Genomic DNA, 18,000 nt, shown 5'->3' on the forward strand with positions numbered 1-18,000 from the left:
TGTTTTGTTCTATAGTCAGGCTAGTGAATTACCCCACTCACTGATCATTTACGAAATTTATGAGGTGGCGTGCCTTAGTTTCCCACAGCTTCAGATTTCTGCTCTGTGTACACACACACACACACACACACTCTCTCTCTCTCTCTCAGGGTTAACCAGTCCCCCTTATTTTCTCTTTTCTGGAGGGCCTTAATCTGAGTCTTCTAGTAGCTTGTTTGCTGACCAGATGCATTCATTATTCTCAGGTTTTTTGTGCTGCAAATGGCAGTTTCCTCCTTCCCCCATCAGCTGGGTATTGCATTCACACAGAGGGTATGGCTACACTTGCAAATTTGCAGCGCTGCAGCAGGGTGTGAAAAAACACCCTCTGCAGCGCTGCAAATTGCGGCGCTACAAAGCGCCAGTGTAGTCAAAGCCCCAGCGCTGGGAGCGCGGCTCCCAGCGCTGTCCGTTATTCCCCACAGGGAGCTGGAGTACGGACAGCGCTGGGAGAGCTCTCTCCCAGCGCTGGGGCTTTGACTACACTTAGCGCTTCAAAGCGCTGCCGCGGCAGCGCTTTGAAGCGCTAATGTAGCCATAGCCAGAGTCTTTCTTGGCTTGCCTCTGGATTCAAAGCTATCAGCAGCTCAGAGACTGTTTCAAAAGGGACACATTTCACTTCCACCTGGGTTCTTATTACTCTTCACTTTCATCTTCTGCTCCAAAACACTGCTCAAAAGATCTGAAAAAGAAGCACAATCTACTATGGCTCCTTTTGGAGCCCTAACAGGATTTTAATTAAGTACCATGTTTTGTTTGCATTTCTTTTACCCCTTTTCCAATATACATGGCATACCCCACCCCTTGCTAGTCACATTCCCAGACCCCACTGCCAGCCCCTCCCCACTGATAGTGACTTTCTCACTCCAGCCCCACTCCTTTCCCCTGTGAAAAGACATCACCCAGGGCTCCCTGCCGGCCATGTGAGTGTGAGGCAAGAAGAATCCCTCCCATTCTGTTGTTGATTCAATATCCCTGTATAATCCCCTCCAATTTCCCATCTTTTCTCTTCAACTGTTAAATGGTGACACAAAATCTCCCAGATGTTGGTGCTTCTCTCTTATATTGGCAAATATTTAGTTTGTGCCCCATTTTCTCCTCAGTTTTGAAATACTGAGATCTAATGCTCAAAAATCTTCCCCCTTTTCTCTCCAGGTGTGTGACTGAGATCAGGGCTCTTATCGTACTGAGCGTGTCCCTGTTCTGCCAGCTGCTGCAGAGACCCCAGGTGAGATCTGGGCCCTGATTCCTTCTTTTATACCTCTATAACTAGCTAAGTGATGAGAATACACCTACATTCTTAAAGTATAGGCCTTTGCAGACAGGCCTGAATAGCTCTATCCTAACACTTGGTTCTGCCTCAGCACAAGGGGCTGGAGTAGACGCCCTCTCAAGATCCCTTCCAGGCGTACATTGAAATAATTCTCTTTTGTGCTGTGTCCTGTTCTACGCTGAGCTGTTTTGCATGGTGCCATTTGGAACTGTGATTGCCCCATGTTGTGTTGCATAGTTTTATGGTGCATTGTTTTGCCTCAGCTTGTTTGGTGTCTGTGTTGTGTTGATTTGAGTTGACCTATTTTGCATCGTGTACTTTTGTCCTAAGGTGTGTTAGTTTGCATTGTGTTGCTTTCTTCTCCTTAGTATTGTGTCATTTTATGCTGTGCAATGTAGGTTTTTTTTTATTGTTGTTGTTTTTTGAATGGCCTGACATCATGTTGTCGTGCGGTTTTTCTCTGTATGTTGTTTTATATGTATATATTGCATCGTATCCTAGACATGTAGGGCTAGATAGGACCTCAAGATGTCATCAAGTCCAGCTCTCTCTGCCGAGGCAGGACCAAGTATATGTAGATTGTCTCTGACAGAGCTTTGTCCTACTTGTTCTTAAAAACTTCCTGGGACAGAGACTCCCCAGCCCCCCTTGTAAGACTATTCCCGAGCTGACCTGCCTTAGCTCTGGGGACACACACACAGACTGTAGTGGTGAGCAGCTCTGGAGAGAGAGGAGACCCCAGTGAGTGGCAGCTGGGGAAAGAGACTAAAGTTGGGAGGAGAAACATTGACGTGGCCAAGGTCACCCAGGCTGTCTGTGACCGAGCTCGAAATAGATCCCAGTTCTAGTGCCTCCGTACTGCTGTTTTGGGCACTGAAGGTCTCTGCCACCCTGTTGTTTTAGGCACTGGTGCAAACCCTTCGTACAGACAGAATTTACACTAGTCCACTCTGGCACTGGTGCACCATGTCCCTGTTTGAAGGCTTGCAGGAGATGGGGGATGGGGGGCAGTGACCTCCCTGAGTCCTGGGACTGGCTGAACAGTGCAGCTGGTAAGAGAGGGGCAGCAGTGAGTGCTGGAGGTATGAGCCAGGAGCACAGCCCCACAGGGCTGGACACTGACTTCTCCTGACCCAGGGGACACCCCCCAGCTGTGTGCAGGGACTGCCGCTGAGCTGCCCTGCCAAGACAGCCTGTTCATCCATGGACAAACCACCTCTTCCTGCAGCCTAATACAGTGGGGTCTGGGGACCTTTCCAAGCTGCGGGTGACGGGGCTCTGGCATTACCGGGGTCTGTTCCTGGCTCTGTCCCTGACCTGCTTGGTGACCTGGGGGAAGTCACAGCCCCTCTCTGTTTTCCTCCTCCCCATTGTCTGCTTGGATTGTGATCTCTTTGGGGCAAGGACTGTCCCTCTCTGTCTGTGCAGTGCCCAGCACAATGGGGCTGCTGATCTCAGTCAGGTTCTCTGCCATGTGCTGCACGATGGGGCCCTGATCTCCATCAGTGTCTGTGCAACACAAAGCACAGCTTATAGACTCACAGACTTTAAGGCCAGAAGGTAGAGGTGTATTTCAGATGAGGTCTCATCGGTGCCTTGTATAACAGTACTAACCCTTTCATGTGTCTGCTGGAAATACCTCACCTGATGTATCCTAGGACTGCATTAACCTATTTCACGGCTGCATCACATTGGCAGCTCATAATTATCCTGTGATCAACCAATACACCCAGGTCTTTCTCCTCCTCTGTCACTTCCAATTGACAAATCCCCAGCTTATTGCGAAATTATGCATTTGGGGACTAACTAGAATTTGTGCACTATTAATTTAAATCCCATTTCTATTACTCGAGCTTTCAAGGACATGCAGATTTTCTTGTATGATTTTCCTGTCCTCCTCCATATTGGCAATCCCTCCCGGCTCTGTGTCCCACTCCCACTTCTTGTGCCAAGATCACTAATAAAAGTGTTGAGTAAGATTGGTCCCAAGACTGCTCTGAGGAACTCCACTAATAACTCCCTCCAGCCTGACAACTCACCCTTCAATATGACCCCCTTGTAAACTCCCCTTTAACCAATTCTTTCGTGACCTTTTGGTTCTCATATTAATCCCCATCATCTCCAATTTAACGAATAGTTTCCCATGTGGAACTGTATCAAAAGCCTTACTGACATCCAGATCAGGTTTCTGTGGCACAATCTACCTTTTGTAACACCATGTTTTATTTATTTATAGTGCTGAAGGCTGGGAGGAACTGTTAGCAGTAGGCTGAGAATGGCCATGTGGAGGTGGGGGAGGGGATGGCAGACAGTGGGGAGGCAGGAGGATGCGGCATTGGAGGTGTATCTGGGATTGTGTTCTGTAGGAATCCATGTCTCTGCTCCCTGTGGCTGTGGCTCGTTCCGTACCAAAGCAGCATGTCAGCAGAGCAGACGCACACACCATAGCTCTGCCTGGAACACACAGCGTTCACTGCCAGACGGGCTGGGCGATTTTTCAGGGACCCAGCTTGATATGCCTGGCTGGGGTGGGTTCAGCTGGACGGGGGTCTGGGGCTCTGATAGTTTGCGATGTTCCTTTTTGCATAGTCAGTTCTTTCCAGTTATTGTTTTACCCCCACCTATGCCCAGTATCCCTCTCGTCTTAACTTGCTTTGGTTATTTCACTTCCAGTTTTTAAATGGGATCTAAGAATTGCAAAGCTGAATGAAAGATGAACAAACAGAACCATTTGACTGTTGGCCCAGAGCTGGTAGAACGGTACCTAGTGACGGTCGGCTGTAATGACCGGGTTCCCTACAGCGTTTTCTGGTGGGGCGGATAAAGCAACGTCAAAGAGCCAGATGCGCGTTTGAGGGCGAAAGGGCTAAACGCCTGGGAAATGAGCTGACACCTACTTACCATTTCTTAATGCCTAAAATGTTGACACTCCCTCACAGCATCTTTTTTTCAAAGTGATGCACAGCACACAGTCAAGTTAATGAATGAAAGCACACCCATTATTGACTGCTTTGTGCTGCGTGAGCATCTGATTAAGCACCTAATTACAACTGTACCACTGTAAGTGGAAATGTATCAACCCAACTTAGCTCCAAGGTGTTTAGATGTGAATGAAAAGTTTCTAAATTAAATACATGGCAGAATGGTTAATGGGGAAAATACACTGAAATGCCTCTACCCAGTCCTGTTGACTTCTTCTCCTAAACCTCCCATGAGTCCTGGCCTCTTGGTCAACTTGGCTCCCAGACCCCCATCAGCTGTGCCCTCTCCCAGCCTAACCCATTTCTACTGCAATTCTTCACCCTCCTCATCCAGGCAGGGGGTTGGCACTGCAGCCCCTAAGGTACCTGCGTTAATCACTGTCTCTCATACTGGGGCTATTTAGATTTCAGGGAACGATTTCTCAGAATTACTGACTCTGGGAGGTGGGAGAGAGGAGAGGCTGAGATGGTGTTTGCTCTTAGGGCTATGTTCAACTCTGGTAGCCTCCATGTTACCTCATCCTCCACCCTCCCCCATGTGTGTGCTCATGTGTCAGTGTGTCACCTGATCATAATGCCACTGGCCTCAGCAGAGCTCCCAGACAGGAGCTATTTCACAAGAGGGTTACGGTACTGAGAGTGAAATGCATCACAGGGAGGGAGTAATTATCCTGAAATGAAACATTACAGTCTAGGAAGTGAAAGACTTCAAGTACTTCATTACTTAAAATTATGCTTGAAAGGATTGGATTTTTATGAATAAATTGCAGTAAATGTTGATTTTACTGTACACACACACAGATGAAAAAGTATTTATATAGGTAATATACAGAAATGCTTCTGGAGAAAGTGGAGTTTGATTTAAGGATATTTACACTGTATATTTTGGGTGTGACATTGACAATTTCTCTTTGAACAGTTATATGATTTGGCTTTTGGAATTTCAACAGTTACTGTTATTAAATAATTGTTGTCTGACGACCCCCATAACTTCCCACAGCTCTGAACATTGAAATTGTAAACATTGAAAAAAGGGCTTAAAAATAAATATCGCTATCTATTGAAATTAAAAGAAAGAAATAGACACAATGAATTTTGTCAAACCCACTTAACAGCAATTGCAATATGCTAGGGGATGGAAATTCACAACTAAGGCACCAACCTTAATTCTGCCCTGTAGTGACACCAGGCAATTGCCGTAGGGCTACGAATTAGGCATTTTAGTGTATATTGTTCCAGATTACAAATCGGTATGATCTAAAGACACATGAGATCTTTTCCTCAGGATATCACCGTCACTGGGTTGTTTCTCTTAGTGGTAATTCCCAGAAGTGAACAGTTTAATAACATTATCAGTTATGAAGTGGCCATTTCAGATTCCTGGGGAGTGTCTGTTATTTTGCACTAGGGGCCAGGTCCTTGGAGAGACGGAACCTTGGTTTCATTTTAACTTCTCCATGCTCAGCAGCTTCTGGAATTTGGTTCAAAGTATTTACATGTTTCCCTGCCCTGTTTTTAAAAGTGCTGCTTTAGAAAGTGGGGAAGGGCAGGAACTGACTGCAGGATCAGTAGCTGAGTCCCTTAGATATTTATAGCTCATCAGAAGGAGGACGGGGTTTGGTTGGTGTCTGGGGATTTAATAATAATAAACACAAATATCATTGTTCCTAGAGAATTTTCGTCTTCTAATTCCCATAACCCACTAATTATCCCTGGCTGCCCCCGGCAGTCTGGGGAGGGAGAACTGGTCGACTCCTGTGGCCAGTGTGGAACCGAAGGCACAAGGATCTTTGAGTGGCTGACTCAGAGTCACCCAGAGTGAATTTCACTTCACTGGGTAAAGCCCTAGTTGCTGAGCTCTGCAGAGGGGTGGGGAGGTGAATTCTACCCCCCATTCTTGGGCATAGACCCCCCCCTCCAATTCTCACCCTGATCTCAGACACAACCCCAACCTTCCCCTGCAGTGATGGACCCACTTGATGCTGCCAGAGCCATCTGCCATGGGAGCTAGAGAGGACAGAGGCCCAGCTCCAGAACTGCTCCCCCTGCCCACAGCCCCCAAGCTGTGCTAGAGTTGCCCTGACTTTCCAATCTGCAGATCAGTCCAGGTGTCCCCAGCCCGTGCACCCACCACACACAATCTTTGTCACAACAAACATCCCAGGATTGGGAAAGACCATCTGGGGCTGGCTGCAGTCTCCCGTTGCTGCTGTGAGGGGAATGGGGTGGTCCCTCCTGTAGGATACAAACATACCCAGGGGCAGAAGGGAAATGTAGTTTCTTCCAGGGGTTTGAAATGTTTAGTTTAGAGTCCTGAGCTCTGTCTTCCTGTTTGTCTCCTCCTGCCACTTTCAGATCTCTTGGAGAGACAAGGTGGGGGAGGTAATTTTTTTAGAACCAATTAAAAATACCTCTCTGCTATCCTGGGACCAACATGGGTACAACAACTTTCCCCTTTGTACCCCCTCCCCATCTCACCTCCCCCTCAGCTGAGACTGTCCCATGTGATAGGAGAATAAGGGTTCAGTCCTGTCGCTGGATTGGGTCTTGCCAGCGCTAACGGGAGTGAAAGCCTGTGTGCATTAATGACAGCAGCAGCTCTGGGACTCGACACATAGGGAGAAGAGATGGGAGTGAGCAGGTTGTGTTTGTGCCAGGTGTGAGTTACTCATGTGGGAATTCTGCACCACTACGTACGCACAGAATTCACGTCCAGCGCAGAATTTCTTTTTTTAGGCTTGAAGAAGATACGTTCTGTGTGAGAAGTGCTACAGTTCTGCTTTTCACCCACCAGAGGCCCCTGTGGCACCAGAACAGGCAGCAGCCAGCTGGGTTCATCTTGGTGGGAATTTGTTGCCCCCGAGCTATACCCCAAATGGGAGGAGAGTTAGTGGGTGCAACTGGGGAGAGTCCTGAGACACGGCTGCCGCTGGGGGTGGGGACAGGGTGGTCATTCTCGCCTCGCAAGAGGGTGTGGAAAGGGCACAGGAGGAGCAAGTGTCCCCTATGGAGACTGCCCAGCCCCAGGTTATCCAGTCCCAGACGCTTCTTCCCCCACCATGCCCCAAACCTCTTCACCCCTCCAACCATCAGTTGCCAGGCTTCCCTCGCTGCGAGCCCTTCCTGCCTGCAGAGACCCTCTGAGCCAGTCGTGTGTCAGGGCTCAGCCCTCTGGCTGCGTCCTCAGGGCACTTTCTTCCTCTCTCGGGGCACCGTGCCACAGGGACCCCACAAATCTACATTGCTCAGGCTTTGGCTTCAGCCCCGGGTGGTGGGGCTCAGGGCCCTGGACTTCAGCCCCATGCGCTGGGACTGGAGCTTTCTGCCCTGGGCCTCAGTGAGTCTAATGCTGCCCTTGCTTGGCCCCTGCCCTGAAACCTGCTAGTGGCCTCCAGGGGGCCCAGGACCCCTGGTTGAGAACCACTGTCTTACCCCACGAATCACAGCAATGTTCAGGTTACTGCCAGTCATAGAATCCTAGAATATCAGGGCTGGAAGGAACCTCAGGAGGTATCTAGTCCAACTCCCTGCTCAAAGCAGGACCAACCCTCAACTAAATCATCCCAGCCAGGGCTTTGTCAAACCTGACCTCATGCCAAAGGGCCAGTCACTTACTGAGGTCAATTGAATCTTAGATCTCACAACAAAGACAACACTTGTAGCCAGTCCTGTCATAACCTGTATTAAGATTTATTTAAAAGGAAAGGAGAGTTGTTTACGAAGTTAAAGCAGGTAATCCTATAGATGCAGACGAGTTACAGTGTTAAATTTCAAAAGGCAATAGAAGCTTCTATAATAAGCAAGCTCTGCATATTCTTTAGGACTAACCCAGGCTAATCAGCTGGGGATCTCGTGCTTATGCCTAGAACCCCCCCCCCCCCCCGAGTCCAAGCAGCTACAGATCATCAGTTCCTTCTGTATGGGGTTTTTTATCCCCTTCCTGCCATGTGCTCTGAGCTGCAAAGTCAGCTACAGGGAAGTCAAGAGCACAACAACAGTCTTGTCGTTTTTAACATCCCATAATAGTCTATCTGGTGTTGATGAACCTTTCCTGCCAGGCAGGGTGTAATGCATTCGGTTGCTAGTCAGCACTTCACCTAGGTAAAGTCTCTCTCCTGTCTGGTGATTTACAGAGCCACAGAGGCTCCCAATGCAACTAGTCAGATGTTAACCCAGGCAGCAAGTCACAAGCATTCAATAAAGTGAAAGCGCATTCTTATAATCCTAATACCTAATACTAACACAGGTGAGTCAGACTGATTCCAGTGATGCATTTGTCCCTGTTCAATGAAGACATGGGGGCTTTTGCAAGAGCTAACACCTCATCTGCCAGCGTCACAGGCAGGAAGGGCAGGGATGGTGTCTCTAGCCTCTGTTTTCCAGAAGCTGGGAATGGGTGACAGGGGATGGATCATTTGATGATTCCCTGTTCTGGTCATTCCCTCTGAAGCACCTGGCATTGGCCACTGAGCTACATAGACCATTGGTCTGATGCAGTGGGTGGCTCTTATGTTCACAGTCTGTATGAGGAGGATCTACTCATTTGGACTCACTAGGGAGCCACAGAAAGAAACAAGATGTGCTGAGGCAAGAAGGCCCAGTCTCAGAGCCCCCGGGGTCACGCTTCCCAAAGGCTAAAACTAGGCCCAGCCCATGAAGGGGGCACTGCCAGGTGTAGCCTGATTAGGGGAGGGTTAGTAGGGACAGTGGAATTTATCCACTTAATTTAGTTTTATTTAATAATTAATTTTCTAATTAATTAGTAATAATAATAAATAGATATTAATAATATGGGTATGGCTCACCAATATGTGTGATCAGAAGATAAAGTTCATCTTGAATCAGGCTTCACAGAATTTAATACAAGGAGATTGGGGTATATGACAGGAAATTACACTGAGACAGAAATAGTCAATAAAGACCTTTTATTTAAAATCAATGAAACAAGAAGTAAATGTAAAATGTTAAAAGCAGTTTGAGATTACAAAGTTACAAATATCACAGTTCTTTAACAGATATGATATGATAATACACAGTTCTAAATGCACTCTGCAGCAATAGCACTAGAGTGAATTTCACACCTCTAATAGAGGAAGTTATAAAGAAACTGGTTATGAGTTAAACCCTTCTTAGCATAGATGCTTTAGCAGAAATAAGAATTTGTTCATACTTACAACTTTGAAAAGAATTAATAGTACAACTTAGTATTGACAGCTTTCATAGGAGAGAGAGGCTTCGCTGTAGGTTGAGACGATAAGGAAACAGAGAGGTGTATCGCCTGCCTAATGGTGGATTGTCACCCTTTTTATAGGGAGAAATCCTTCCTCCTATGCCCAAATTTGTCTTTCCCCCATGGAAAGGTGAGAGTACCTGTTTTCATAGGCTGACCTTTTATTTGCGTATGGATGACAAATATATACGCATCTGCGGGTGTACGTGTTAAATTTGTGGGCAGAAAAACCCCACTTTTCACCCTATATAGGTGAAAGGTTAGCAGACATTCAAAAGGTCCCTAGACATTTTGCGTAGGTTTGTATCCTATTATTACTTTTCTGAGTAAGGGTCTTAAAGGTTGCTGTCAGCGTCACAGAGGAAATAGGCCAGGATGTCTGGCCTAGAAGTTTCTAGGTATCTTGCATTACAGCTTATTGTAAATAATTCTATTAATCTATGCAGCCTACACACTTTTATCAAAAAGACATTTTATACAGACCAACAGATTAATCCTCAGGGCTACACAGGAGAGACTGGATAAAGGCTGGAGCATCCAACAACTTTGTAAACCTGAGAGAGCTGCCTTGGGGACAGTGACAGGGAGAATCCCCCAGAGTGACTCCTTTGATTCTGCTCGTCTCTGGCCTTTGATTCTTAGAATCACAGAAATGGAAGGGGCCTCGAGAGGTCATCTAGGCCAGTCCCCTGCCCTCAAGGCAGGACTCAGTATTCTCTAGACCATCCCTGACAGGTGTTTGTCCAGCCTGCTCTTAAATATCCCCAGTGATGGAGATTCCACAACCTCCCTAGACTATTTATTCCAGTGCTTAACCACTCTGACAGTTAGGAAGTTTTTTTCCTAATCTCCATCCTAAACCGCCCTTGCTGTAATTTAAGTCCGTTGCTTCTTGTCCTAGCCTCAGAGGTTAAGAAGAACAATTTTTCTCCGGCATGTTTGTAACAACTGTGGCAGAGCTCTGACCCTGCTCCGGTGGGTCCTGTGCTTCTAGGCGGTTTATGCTGCCTCAGTGGCTCACTGTGACCCTCCACGTAGCCCTTCTCTCTCTAGGGCCAGGGTCACAGTCTACTGAGCCCTTTTCATCATAGGCTGCAAGGAGGTTGGTGAGAGAACTCCCACAGTCTCTGTTCAGCCTCCTGTCCTGACAGGGACCTGACTTCCCCTTCCAGGAGATGTTCCCGTAGTGGTGGGTTGGGGGGAACCCGGGCCCGCCCTCTACTCCGGGTTCCAGCCCAGGGACCCTAATGGTAGCAGTTGTTGGCAGCCAACCTTTCACTGCCAGAGTTGCTACATTTCCGTGGGCCACTTCCCCACAGCTCTCCTGCTTCTCCCTTCTTCACCCTGACCTTAGGGCTCCCTTAACGATGGTTTGAGGGTGTCTTCAGTAACCAGCCCTTCAGCCGCACTTCCTCTCCTCTAGCTCCCCGGCTCTCCTCTGCTTGACTGGAGTGAGCCCTTTTTATAGTATCAGCAGGGCCTTAATTAGAGTCAGGTGGTCACTTTAACTGAATGGCCTCACCTGACTCTTTACAGGTTAATTAGAGTCAGGTGTTCTCATTAGCCTGGTGCAGCCCCTGCTCTGGTCAGTCAGGGAACAGAAAATTGTTAATCCAGTGGCCAGTATATCTGCCTTCTGCTATTCTGCTGTACCCAACTGGCCTGGGTCTAACACACAACCTTTTATGTACTTGAAAACTGTGATCATGTCCCCTCTGAGTCTTCCCCAGTTTTTTTCAATCTTCCCTCATAGGTGATGTTTTCTAGATCTTTAATCATTTTTGTTGCTCTTCTATGGACTGTCTCTAATTTGTCCACATTTTTCTTGAAATGTGGCCCCCAGAACTGGACACACTGATGAGGCCTAATCAGTGCGGAGTAGAGCGGAAGTATTTTTTCTCGTGTCTTGCTTACAATACTCCTGCTAATACTTCCCAAAATGATACTTGCTTTTTTGCAACACTGTTGACTCCTATTTAGCTTGTGATCCACTAGGACCCCCAGATCCCTTTCCACAGTACTCCTTCCTAGGCAGTCATTTCCCATTTTGTATGTGTGCAACTGATTGATCCTTCCTAAGCGGTGTACTATGCATTTGTCCTTATTGAATTTCATCCTATTTACTTCAGACCATTTCTCCAGTTTGTCCAGATGATTTTGAATTTCAGTTCTATCCTCCAAAGTCCTTGCAACCCCTCCCAGCTTGGTATCGCCCGCAAACTTGATAAGTGTAAGAGAAAGACACTGCTCCTGGCAGGGTTTCACCATGTATCAGAGGGCTACACCCTGGTGGGAGGGGGCTAGGCCTGTACTGGGATAAGGTCACTCTGTGCTTCACAGTGTGGCAGAAGCTAGAATGTCCATTAGCAGGGGAAAACCTGGGGGGAATCAACATGTGGAAAGGACAGAAGCCCTGTCTGAATTCTCTCACATTGCCCTTCTCGCCCTGGCAGGCTACAGAATAACAACATCCACGTTTTGCCCCAAATCATCCCGTCCTCCCACGGGGAAGGAAATGGCTTCAATGGAGCTGGCTCAGGTAAGGGATTCTCAGGGAGCTGGTGGTGGGTTCTGCTTGGAGGGAGAGGAGCAGTAAATGTATAGGAGGGTGGGAGTCAGTGATGAGCTGCCAAAATATTAACAACAGGTTCCCTCCTCCTCACCTCACGAGGGGGTCATGCCACATCCAACCCCCCGTGCTCCTTGACACCCCCCCCGGGGACCCCTGACCCATCCCCACCCCCATCCCCTGACTGCCCCCTGCCGCCCCATCAAACCCCTCCTCTCATTCTTGATGCCCCCCTGGAACCCCTGCCCCATCCAACCACCCCTTCTCTCTGTCCCTGACTGCCCCCCAGCACCTCATCCAACCCCTGCTCCTTCCTGACTGCCCCCCGGGACCCCCATTCAACCCCCTTGTACCCTGCCCTCTGACCGCCCCGACCCCTATCCACCCCCCACAACCCACCGAACACCCTCTCCCTGTTCCCTGCCCCCTTACCACACTGCCTGGGGCCAGGACCGCGACTGGTGCCACAGGACCTGACTCCCCGATCCGGGCTGGAGCCGCTTGGCCGAGACCGCAGCCAGATCTGCCGGGACCGCAACTGGCGCCACAGGACCCGACTCCCCGATCCGGGCTGGAGCCGCTCAGCCGGGACCAGTGCTGCAGGGCCCGTGCTGGGCCGGATTGGAGCCGCTCGGCCGGGACCAGCCAGAGCCAGGGGTGCTTGGCCGGGACCCGGCTGGGGCGCTCGGCCGCGGCCAGGGGGAGCTGCTCAGGTGGAGCCGGACTGGGCCGTGCACGCGGTCCCCCCCCCGGCCCGGCTTACCTGCCTGCTGCTTGTTTCAGGCTTCCCGCAAACATTTGATTCGTGGGAAGCAGGGGAGGGGGAGGAGAAGGAGGGCGGAGCGTTCACAGGAGAGGGGGATGTGAGCTGGGGCCGGGGGCCAGGTGGACAGCTGCCCGAGCCTTTGTTAAATTTAAAAGCTTTTTTAGAACCGGTTGTCCTGGAACAACCGGTTCTAAAAAGGCTTCTAAATTTAACAACCGGTTCATGCGAACCGGCTGGAGCTCACCACTGGTGGGAGCTGCTAGAGGTGGTGGGAGGCAGGAAATATCCTGGGTGGAGAAAGGGAGGGGACAGGATGGACAAACCTGCTGAGACTTGTGTACTCTAGGGTGTGATGGGTTGTCACCCCAGGGTGCAGTCTGGGGGGCTTCTGGGAACCGCTGTGCCCTCTAACCCTCAAGCTGGGCTGGCCCTTCTCTCACGGCTTTGCTGGAGATTCAGCCAGCCTCTCCAGGGCCTGTTATCACCCAACACGACAGCAGGTGGCGCCATGCAGCCAGCTAAGCTACCTGAGTGCTTTACCTCAGCCACTCAAGGAGAGAGAGAAGACAACAGCCAATTTCCCAGCGATAAGTGTTAGCAAACAGATCAAAGCAGATTACTTAGCAAATAACCAAAAACTCAAACCAAGGCTAACATACTAGATGGATAGAATTTGAATTAGCAATTTCTCACCCTGACTGATGCTACAAGCAGTCCCCCAAGTTTCCATACACAAGGTAGAAATCCCTTTACCCTGGGACCAGCACTTCCCCCAGTTCAGTCTTTGTTCCTCAGGTGCTTCCAGCAGTTCTCTTGTGCAGGGAATGAGGCCAAGAGATGATGTCACACCCCACCTTATGTAGCTTTTCCTTATGGCAGGAACCCTTTGTTCCAAACTCAGTTCCCAGTCCAGTTTGTGGAAAAATACAGGTACCAAAATGAAGTTCATTGTCATGTGGTCTGGTCACATATCTTTGTTGATGAGCCATCAGCACTGTCTGGCTTCTTCATTGTTGTACCTGAAAGGCTCGTTGTGGCTGTTACCCAGAGTAAGCACATTTGAAAGACAAATACAGAGTCAATATCCATAACTTCAGATACAAACATGATCCATGCACACAGGTAGGATAATCATATTCAGCAAATCATAACTTTTCCGATGACACCGCACATGACTCATCTTGTACAAAATGCCTCATGTCCTAATCATATTATAATCCTGCCACTATGCTGAATATGGGCTGTAGTGTGAGATAGGTCCTAATGTCGAAGCACAAATGTAGGGAATGGAACTTCCCCTCTTTGTGGAACAGGAAATAACCCCCCAGCCAGGGATGGAAAAACTTCCCAGACTCCCAGTGCTGGAGCCTGAACCTACTGACACTTCATTAGTTATCCCCACCCCCAGTCTTTGTGGCAACTGCAAACGTTATCGGTGATGATTTTATTTTCTCTTCCAGGTCATTGATAAGAATGTTAATAGCACAGGGCCAAGATCCAATCCTTGTGGGAACCCCCTAGAAGGAAATCCACTCGATCATGGTTCCCTATTTACAATCCCAATTTTTAATCTATTTAATGTATGCCGTTTGTATTTTGTACCTTTCTAGTCAAAATATTGTTCTGAAGCAACTCATATGCCTACGTATATTACATCAGTACTATTAGCTGCAACCAAACTTTTGATCTCATCCAGTAAGGATATACAGTTAGTTTGATAGGATCTATTGTGTCTACACCTTTATAATGGATACTAATTATATTACCCTCCTTTCTTTATTAATGAAATCCAGTATCGGCTGCTCCATTCTCTTGACGCAGCTAATGACAAGTGTGTCAGTCTGAAATCGATACTGGGCATCTCTTTTATACTTTTTAAATATTGGCACAGCATTAGCTTTATTCCAGTCTTCTGGAATTTCCCAAGTGTTCAAAGTCCTAATTAAAGTCAACATTAACAGTCCACCACACTCCTCCAGCAGGTCTTTCAGAACTCTAGTTCTCTGGACCCACTGATTTAAACACATCTAACTTTAATAGCTGCTGTTTAACATCCTCATGAGTTACTTCTGGAATGGAAAGACTGTCAGCGTCAACATCTTATGATATGAGTTACATCATCTGTTTTTCTCCAAATCCAGGAGAGAAATATTTATTGAACACTTTTACCTCTTCTGCATGTTTGTTGATTATTCTGCCATTTCCATCTAGTAATGTACCACTACCATTGTTAGGATTAATTTTGTACTTTTAAAAACTTCCTTCTTATTTTCATTGGTTGATCATTGATTTCTGTTAGCTTCCCTTGCCAACTTTCTACAATTCTGAACTTCGAACTTAGATTCTTTACTGTTGACTTCCCCTTTCTTCCATATATTTTATTTGGAGAGTGTTGGGATTCCTACCAGGGAGCCACCAGCAGGGTCTAGAGCCAGCCCCATCTCCTATATTAAGCTGTGGCTAGTAGGTATGTGATAAATGTGATGACCCTGCCTCCGTCTGTCAGCTGGGAGACACAAAGGTTCTCTCTTTCTACCCTCTGATGCCATCTGGCTGCTCTAAGCAAGGTGGGGTGGGACTCTGTTAACATGTGCCTCCCGGAGCTTCCATTTCCCTGGTGCTGCTGTTCTGTGAATAGTGGGGTTGTGAGTGGGGCAGCAGATACTGAGTGTTGGACTCTCGCTCTTTCAGGGGCCGGTGACCTTCGAGGACGTGACTGTGTATTTCACCAGGGAGGAATGGGCTCTGCTGGACCCTGTTCAGAGAGCCCTCTACAGGGATGTCATGCAGGAGAACTATGAGACGGTGACCTCGCTGGGTAAGGAGTCCTGTCCCCTGGGTTATTAGAAGCTGTGGGGTCTCTAAAGAACCTGAGCAGTAATAACTTTATACCTTTATTCATCATCCAAGTTTTGACAAGTTTCTTTGTCCCCCTTTTTTTCCTTATCTCCCATACACTAGCAGGCAGCAGGGAGGGAGGAGGTAATGAGAGACGAGGAGGGAACAGAAGAAGCTCCCAAGGCGCCGGGAGGTGGTGCCAGCTGCCAGTAATGGGAAGAAGGGGAGGGTAGTGTGGAGGAAGGGCACCCAGGAAGTGGGCTGGGTGGGTCAGTGGGAGGGAGGAGAGGTTTGGGGATCTTGAGCTGTGGGGGATCCCAGACCTTTAACCCCTAATCCCGACCCAAACCTCAGGTAAATCCCAGACTTCAGCATAACCACTCTCACAAAGCCTCAGCTTAATATAAGGCCCTGAACTGTAGCAAGCTTAGGCTACGTTTACTAAATCGAATCACTAAATCGACCACGGCTAGATCGATCTCAGAGCGTCGATCCCGGCTGTAGTGTCGACCTGCCCTTAATAACCCGTTTCTTTATGTTCACCTCCTTGCCCCTCCACGCATGGTCCAAGCTAATAAGCAATACTCTGATCATGACATTTTACCTCTAGCGAGTATGAAATTGCCCACAAGACGTGAGACTGGGTCATAGATCGTAAAATCAGGTCGGGGTCAAGAAGAGTGAGAGTTTGGAGAGAGTCTTGTCCCCTCTCTCCCCATCTGCAGCAGCCACAGGCTGTCTTCCCTCCCGGCTCCTTGGATCTCTGAGCCTGTCCCTCCTGAGGCTGCGTGGCCCAGTTCTTGTTTCTGACCTTCTCCTTTTCTGGAAGAATGAGAGGCTGTTGCTCCTGAATGTTAGTGTGTAATTCCCCAGCCTTCTCCTCCCACTGGGGGAGTTTAATTCTCCCTCCCATTACACCTGAGTCACTAGATTTCCTAATTCCCCAAAATGTGCTTTTGCAGTGTCACAGTTCAGGGATAGCGAAGCCTTTCACCTGCCTCCATGGTCTGCTCAAGGAATGGCCCGTCAGGTATCAGGCCTCTAGCCAGCCCCTCTCTATGGGCAGGGACCCACATGCCTCTCCTTTTTGACCAGGGTTTGAGGATTGCAGCTTGTCCTCCACTGTGTTCACTGGACTAACGTCCAGTTCCTGTGCTTTGCTTTCTCTCCAGGGTCTGTGAGCAGTGTGTCTGAGATAGAGGTGGGACTTTTGCTGATACTTGTATGATGCCAATACACACCTCAGTTTCCTGCTGTGATTGGTATTGCTATGATTCTAAAGAGCAGGAGACATGAGGTGTTTTGTCACGTAGCTGTCATGGGGTGATATGAATGGGTCATTAAGGACTGGCTGGGAGTAACCTACATCAATGGAATACCCGACAGAGACAAGAGAATGATTGTCACCCAGGGTCGCCCAGAGGATTCAGGGGACCTGGGGTCTTCTGCGGCGTGTCCCCCTTATCCGCTCTGACACCGCAGAGCATTTTCCCTGTGTCCCCCTTACCAGCTCTGACACCGCAGAGCCTTTCCTGTGTCCCTGTTCCTGTTCCTCCTCCTGTTTGACTCAGTTTATATAGTAATATTCTCAGCTATGTCTTTGCTTAACCAATCATTGTACTGAAATTTAATTAACCAATCCTAACACATTGAAACATAATTCTCTAACCAATTGTATCCCACTACCCTAATTAACTTACACCTAGCAAAATTAATTGTACAGCAGAGAAAAACAATTAGAGAACCAGACTGATTAACATTGTAAAAGTGGTGGCCATAAAGATAAAACAATACAGAAATGAGGGTTTCACAACCACAAGCATTGAGAAGTGATTTCTTGCCAGACAGGCTGCTGTCAGACTAAGTTTTCATTAACCATCTTAAGATCTGTTTCTTTATCTGGTAGTGATGGGCACTATCAGGACAGGATCATCTTCCTAACAGCCCAATAGCACCTTATTTCAGTGTGACTGGTTTGGGATGTGAGGATGTGACCCTTCCCTTCCCAGCTTATGGCTGCCCCTGCTGCTTAGCCAAAGGCCTTAGCCTAAGAACAAGGCCTCAGACGGTCACAGTAAGAGAAGGCCCTTACAAATACAGACAGTGATTTTGTTTCTCTCTTTTCACACTCCTGTAAGTAGCTAAGTGATAAAAATACCCCTAAGTTCTTAAACTATAGGCTTTACAGGCAGGTCTGAATATCTCTATTCTAACAGTGGGTTCTGTCCCTTCCCCCACTCTGTGTCTGTCTTGTGTATTTAGATTGTAAATTCTTCAGGGCATGGGCCATCTACTATTCTCTGT

At 48.1% G+C, this 18,000-nt stretch overlaps 1 long non-coding RNA gene across 1 annotated transcript; it reads left to right on the forward strand.

The window, feature by feature from the left end:
* Nucleotides 1–1,221: 1,221 nt before the first annotated feature.
* Nucleotides 1,222–15,603, forward strand: LOC123359828. Its single transcript, XR_006575924.1, has 3 exons — nucleotides 1,222–1,267; nucleotides 11,977–12,062; nucleotides 15,550–15,603. It is a non-coding gene; the product is annotated as an uncharacterized LOC123359828 (long non-coding RNA).
* Nucleotides 15,604–18,000: the final 2,397 nt, after the last annotated feature.

Source organism: Mauremys mutica, unplaced genomic scaffold, assembly GCF_020497125.1.
Source record: "Mauremys mutica isolate MM-2020 ecotype Southern unplaced genomic scaffold, ASM2049712v1 Super-Scaffold_100191, whole genome shotgun sequence".
Classification (NCBI taxonomy): Eukaryota; Metazoa; Chordata; order Testudines; family Geoemydidae; genus Mauremys; species Mauremys mutica.